We start from the raw sequence: 6,415 nt of genomic DNA, 5'->3' as shown, positions 1-6,415 counted from the left end.
CCGTGTGTTTGAATGGGAAAAGAGAAGTGGTTAAATGAATACCACATCCTGTCTCAGGAGTTGTTGCAGTCTGTTCCCTGTATGGTGCATATATTGTTTAACCTGCATGTAACCACTAACAATAGTTGAAATGAACACCACCTGTCATTGAGAATGTGACATGAGAAACATGAACTAAGAATGGCCGCGTTTCCCAGATTCGTTAAGAAGCTCTTAAGTGCTAAGATCTTCTTAGGAGCGCTCTTAAGAACGCTGTGAAAGAAGGATGTGTTTCCCAGAGTCGCTCTTAGCTTAAGAAGATCTTTCACTAAGAAGGAAATGTAAGATCGAGCTGACCCACTCTTAACAGCCTTCTTAGCGACCAAATGCTCAGTGATCAAGCCGCGTCAGGGAAATTTATATCCTGCGGACCACTGGTGCAAGAAACATAGGCTAATAGTAGAGAAGAAAAAAAAAAAAAAACTTTTCATTGAATTACACATTTAAGTTTTCCACACACATCTGCATATATGAGTTTATAGCACGACACATACAAAAAGCCAGACAGTTTACATAAATGCATACGTGCGTCAGCACTTCTCCCCACTGGACATGCTGTCAGACCGAGCAACCTGCTGCAATTTTCCCCTTAGCCCGGAGGTGCAGCTCCTGGCTGTGCTGCGTTTTTACGCAGTGGGGAGCTTCCTGGAGGTGGTGGGGGACGGCACCGGCCTCAGCAAGGCATCGGTGTCACGGAGTGTGGCAGCTGTGACACCGATTCTCCTGCGCCCGGACCCACATAAAGATGCCCTCCAGACAGGACGAGGTCCGCCAGGTCCACCAAGGGTTCCACGCAGTGGCTGGGATCCCCCGGGTGTGGTGGATGGCACCCTCATTCCAATCCACAATCCCTCCCTGGTGGATCCGTGCTCGAAAGCACTACGCGGCCATCAACACCCATGTAGTGGTGGACCACAATGGCCTCATCACTGACATCGTCGCAAGGTGGCCAGGAGGCACACACGACAGCTTCATGTGGGCCAACTCAGCTGTGGGGCAGAAGGCTGGCAGAGGAGAGTTTGGTAGGAGCAATGAAGGGAGATTGATTAATGAAACTGAACGGGATACATTGCGTAATGCAGATAAAAAATAGAAATGCCCCGCACCTGAATCCTGGGGAAGGATGATTGGAACCGAGATGAAGGGACGGTTGAACTGCGCCTCGGCAAGCGCCAGCTGTCTCCGGTGCAGCTCCAACCTCTCCTGCTTTATCCTGACCATCTCTTCCTGCAGGGCAGTTTGTCGTTTGAGTTGGCCCTCTATCCCCCGCAGCACCACCAGCTTCTTCCTCTCCAGGCGCACCAGCGTCTCGCTGCAGGTGCAGGTTGTTATTGCGGGCCGCCCTGTTAAGCCTCCCCGCATGCAGACACCGGGCCCTGCTGGTTGGCGCACAGGGACAGGGCATGGTTGTGGGGGTCAATCTCTCCTGGGGGCATGCACGTCCCTGCTCCGCTCCCGGATGGCTCCTCTTCATCCTCACTTTCTGAGAGCCCCTCGTCCCCCTGAACATCGATGCCCCCACTAATGCCTTCAGAGGCCGTCTTCCCGATGATAGAGAGGACTTTCTCCTCGTCGGGAGTGAGGGTCGTCCCACCCGGTGCTCCACGGGGGTATATATGCGCTAATGGGCTTGATTACTACTTGGATACACCTGTTGGCACACGCACCGGTTGCAGGTGACTAGAGAGCCTGCTAGTGATACAGTCAGTGCTGGTATGGACTCTACCAGCCTAGTTAATGTGGTCAGTCAGGGACATAATGCAGAAAACCAGACTGATAGCTGAGTTTATAACACTGAGACTGTCACCTTCTCTCACCACTCTCTCACTGAATACTAAAGTATATTCAGCACTTCTCAGATTATTTGTATGAATCTTAAATGTGTTTAATCTGATTGTTCATCAAATAAATTAATTTCAAAAAGTGCTGATTCAGCACTGACGCAGCATGTAATCTGTAAAGTAACTAAAACAGTGTTTTAAATAAATGTAGTGGAGTAAAAAGTACATATTTGCAGAAATGGAAATACTCAAGTAAAGTACAAATAGAAGTGTATTTAGTGCAGTTCTGAAAGTAAACCTGGGCAGAGCTCATGTCGCCCTCTGATGGTTGTTTACGAGAACATCAGTGATGAACTCTGATTGTTTGACAGGAATCTTTAAATATAAAGTGCTGAGTGTTTACATTCAGATGTTTCGCGGAGATTTAAAGTCAGTTTTTAAAGAATGATTTTCCTCGCTGGCTTCAGATGAACTGACGACCTGTTAGAGGCTCAAACTGATAAAATATCACAGAATAACAGAGGAAGTAAATAAGAATCCACCTAATATTTGCTTTAAAGAGGCTTCAGTGTTTGTTTCTGTTGCAGCTTTATTCATCTATCAGTTATGATTCTAGGAACAAGTCCAGTGATTTTAGGCAGAAACGCTCAGAATTTAATAAACAGCAGCTGAAGTCAATTGTTTACAGAACAACTATGACTATGAGGCCTCAAACATTCCACTGCAGCCTGTTAGGTCCCGTAGTTAAAGTGTCCTGAGTTCACAGAACGTTTTCTGGTTCAGTTGTTTCCAATGAGCAGGGAGCAGAATTTGGAGGAATGCGGTCCAGCTCATTCAGCACCGCCTGGAGCCAACGCTGCTGATCCCCCCTCAGTGTTTGTGACCACAGTCAGCAGCAACTGTGACCTCAGAACATTCGTCTGTAAAACTTACAGAGCATCAAAATCTAAAAGAAGAATGAGAAAACTCCAACACTCTGAGCACTGGTACGGCCTCTCCACGGCGTGGACGATCATGAGCTGAGATCAGAGCTCCTTTAGATGACAGGCCCTTGCCGCACTTGGTGCAGGTGATCGTCACCTTGGTGTGTGTTCTCAGGTGAACCTTCAGCTCACCTCTTGTGTAGAACATTTTGCAGCAAACGTCACAGAGAAACCCTTCTCTTGCTCTGAGTGAATTTTCTCGTGCAGTTTCAGTTTTGCAGAAGTTCCAAAATGCTTCCCACAATAGTCCGGCAGATTAGTGAGATAATCGTTCACTTTGTGATACAAGCATCAAACTTGGCACAAATATTCTTTGGGAACCACTTTTTCCAAAAAGCCCGTTAGCCACACAAAAAAAATCAAATATGGCCACCAATTTCCAATACAACCGCCATTGAAAGCCATTAGACTTGGTATTTGACCTGGATTGAGATTGGATAATCACATTTTGATGATCTTGATATTTATATATAGGTGAAAGGATCTGAGCTTTTCAACTCTTAGATAAAAAATCCAAAAATGTGTTAAATTGTGGAGATAGACGGCAATGAATGGCAAAAATAATGCCTTTTTGTACAAATTTTTGTTAGTTTAGTTAATTGTTGCAATGATGCCACCAGTGTGCCCTGGTTGTGCTTTAACATCATGCCGTCGGCACAATAAACTTAATTGCCAGTGACACTGGCCATTTCTGATTTTTTGTTTGAGGAGTAATGTGGTGTTGGGATGCATATCAGTAGAAATAACGCCATGGATTGTAATGGAATAACTCCGCTAGCAACCATGCTAACTAATCAGTTACATGCAATGTAATGGCTAGCAGCTAGTGAACTAACATCAAATATATTACAGCCCACGGTTCTCCCCAGACGGTGGAACAGTGGCGCTGCACCGTTATACTCCGCGTGTGACGGTCCGTCTGTACCCCGGCTGACGGAGTTCATGACCGTCTGTCCGTACGCCCATGCCCCCCCCCCGGACAGACACCGCGCCGCTACACTAAAAATTTCTGGCATTTATCCAAGTGTCCCAAATTTGACTAGTCAGAGCTATATTTTCCACTAGCAGGAGCTAGCTAGGAATAAGATGGATAAGCGCTGTCTTTATGGAGACTTATTATGATTCATGTAAACGCAGAACGTATGGTCAGGTCGGTGGTTGTTCAGGTGTGTTGGAGACACTTTTTTGACCGCCTCAGGGAGACAGGAGCCGACTGATCAGTCCGACTGCCTTTTTTGACGACGGTCTGAAGACAGATAGGTGTGTGAAGGCCTTTATGAAGACATTTTTCAACATTTTGAGATTGATGAAAACATTTTGAGTATAAAAAGATTTTGCATAATTGAAACTTCATGTGTGATAAAATTTTACATAAAACTGCTAATATGAGTCGAAAAATGGCCGCCATCTTGAAAACTAGCCTTGAAATAGGGGTGGGTGATATATATCATTTGCGATAATATCGTCATTGTTGTCTTGACGAGGTGCAAATTTCCATTATCGAGTATTTAAATTACTTCGCCAAAAATATTGAAACGCACCCGGAAACTCCTCACATCCACTTAATACACGGTGCAGCATTGCTCTCTGCAGCATAGCAGGATTCAGTCACACACTAGTGGGCCCAAGTGATCACATGACCTCTCGCTAGCATCCTACTTGCAACAGTTTCACAGCGCGTCGTGATGGCAGAGAGAAAATGCAGGCGCCTCCAGTCCCTGAAGCTACGGGTACTTCGGATGATTGTTGTGTCCGCTTGTTAGCTAGCGCCAAGCTAGGAACAGTTGCTACTTTCAAATTAAAAGCCCCCCGCTAAGAACCCAGTTCTAAACTCCGATTGGGTAAAATGTAACGCTCTTATTTTGAAGACAAATTCTTTGTCTCACTGTTCACAGCCGAACTTCGAGCTTCACGTCACGTCACATGTTTAGACCGACCCCAGAGGTGGCTTTTGGAAAAGGAGGAATATTTTAGAATGACAGAGCAGCAAGTTGCCACCCTAACCTTGGAGCAAACGTGCCGTCTTTTCTGTCTAAAAAGGGCTGTGGACAGACTGGTGTTTCTGGCTCATAATCTGAAGTAGCCTAATCAGTGAACCGTTAGCCTAGAATGTTATTTGTTCAAAGTTCTGCAAAGTTTCTGGCATCTGTCCATAGCTGTTATAATACTGGGTATTTTTTCTATCTTAGAATGGTGGATTTTTTTTCAACATTATTGTCATTTGTTTACAAATCTCTATATTTTTGTACAATATTTGAGAAAACCTTTCGTGAAGCTTTTATAGCAAATGTCTTTTTTAGATTTTTTTGTTGTTGTTGTACAATCCTGGATGGAACTTGAAGTTAGTCATTTGTTTAATAAGGCCATATGATAGACTTGATGATGCGCAATAATTCTCAAAATATGCATAGAGCACTTTGTTACAAATGCTACTGTTTTCATTTTATCATATACTCGTGTTTGTCTGCACTGCAGCACAATTTACCTGACAGCTGAATGTTTACAGAATTCAATATTCCCACATTGTAGTTCAATTATTGAGTTCAAAAGTACAAAAATGGAGAGTCTTTCTTTTATTTGTACTTGAATGCTAAAGTTTAAAGAAAATAAATAAGTGTTTTCCTTCAAAAGTTGAAATCAGTTCAACTTTTCACACTGCTGGGCACTCGGAAAAAGAGTTTTTGAGAGCCCTCAGCACTAAAAATGCGTTCGGTGGACACAAGCCCTAACTCAGACAGTTCCAATCACATTTTAAAGGATATCGACTGATGATCGTTATCGCCAAAATCCCCCAAAATATCAAGATATTGTTTCTTGCCCATATCGCCCTCCCTTTTAGTTGCATCATTGGATTTGTCTACTCAAAATACATACAATTCGATGTCTAGATCTTTTAAATATGCCCAGCCTTTACCATTCTACAATAAAAAAGGGGTTTTGATACATTTTATGTGGCCGCCATCTTAAAAAATGGCCACCATATTGGATTTTCAGGTGGCTAACGGGCTTTTCTCAAAAAGTAGGGTCTCTGCATTATTCATGCCAAATTTGGTGCTTGTATCACAAAGTGAACGATTGTCCTGGAATTTGGACTTAATCTGCCGGACTACAAACCTGGCAGCAGAAATGTTTTATCCCCATGTGCAACAACTTGTGTCAGAACAGCGCTTGGAAGTCGGCGATGGATTTGCCGCAAACGTTGCAGCAGTAGATCTTCTTTCCTGTGTGGCTGCTTATGGAAGTAGAATCATGTCATTAATCAAGAGCATAGATTTTCAGTTTGAGAGCACGATTTCATTCCTTTTCAGTGACACAGCTCCTTCGCTTGCTCAGATTTTTTCTCCTCATGCTCAAATTCTGTGCTTGCATTTAAATTTCTTCTGTTTTCTTTCAAAATGTCTGCTTGAACTAAAAAAATCACATGCCTGTGCTCACATTTCTCCTTCTTGCACACAAAAATGTCGCTCGCATTCAAATGTGCCCTCTGCGCGCTCAGATCTAAGCTGCTGTACTTTCACCATATTAGCCAGCTACCCAGGCAGCAGGATAATATAAGATTATAAGGTATCGGAAATGTCTACGTTGTAGGTCAACCAAAGGGCAGCAGTTTCG

This window comes from Sparus aurata, chromosome 10, assembly GCF_900880675.1.
Source record: "Sparus aurata chromosome 10, fSpaAur1.1, whole genome shotgun sequence".
In the NCBI taxonomy this organism is placed as follows: Eukaryota; Metazoa; Chordata; class Actinopteri; order Spariformes; family Sparidae; genus Sparus; species Sparus aurata.
Note: the sequence above shows the minus strand (reverse complement) of the source record.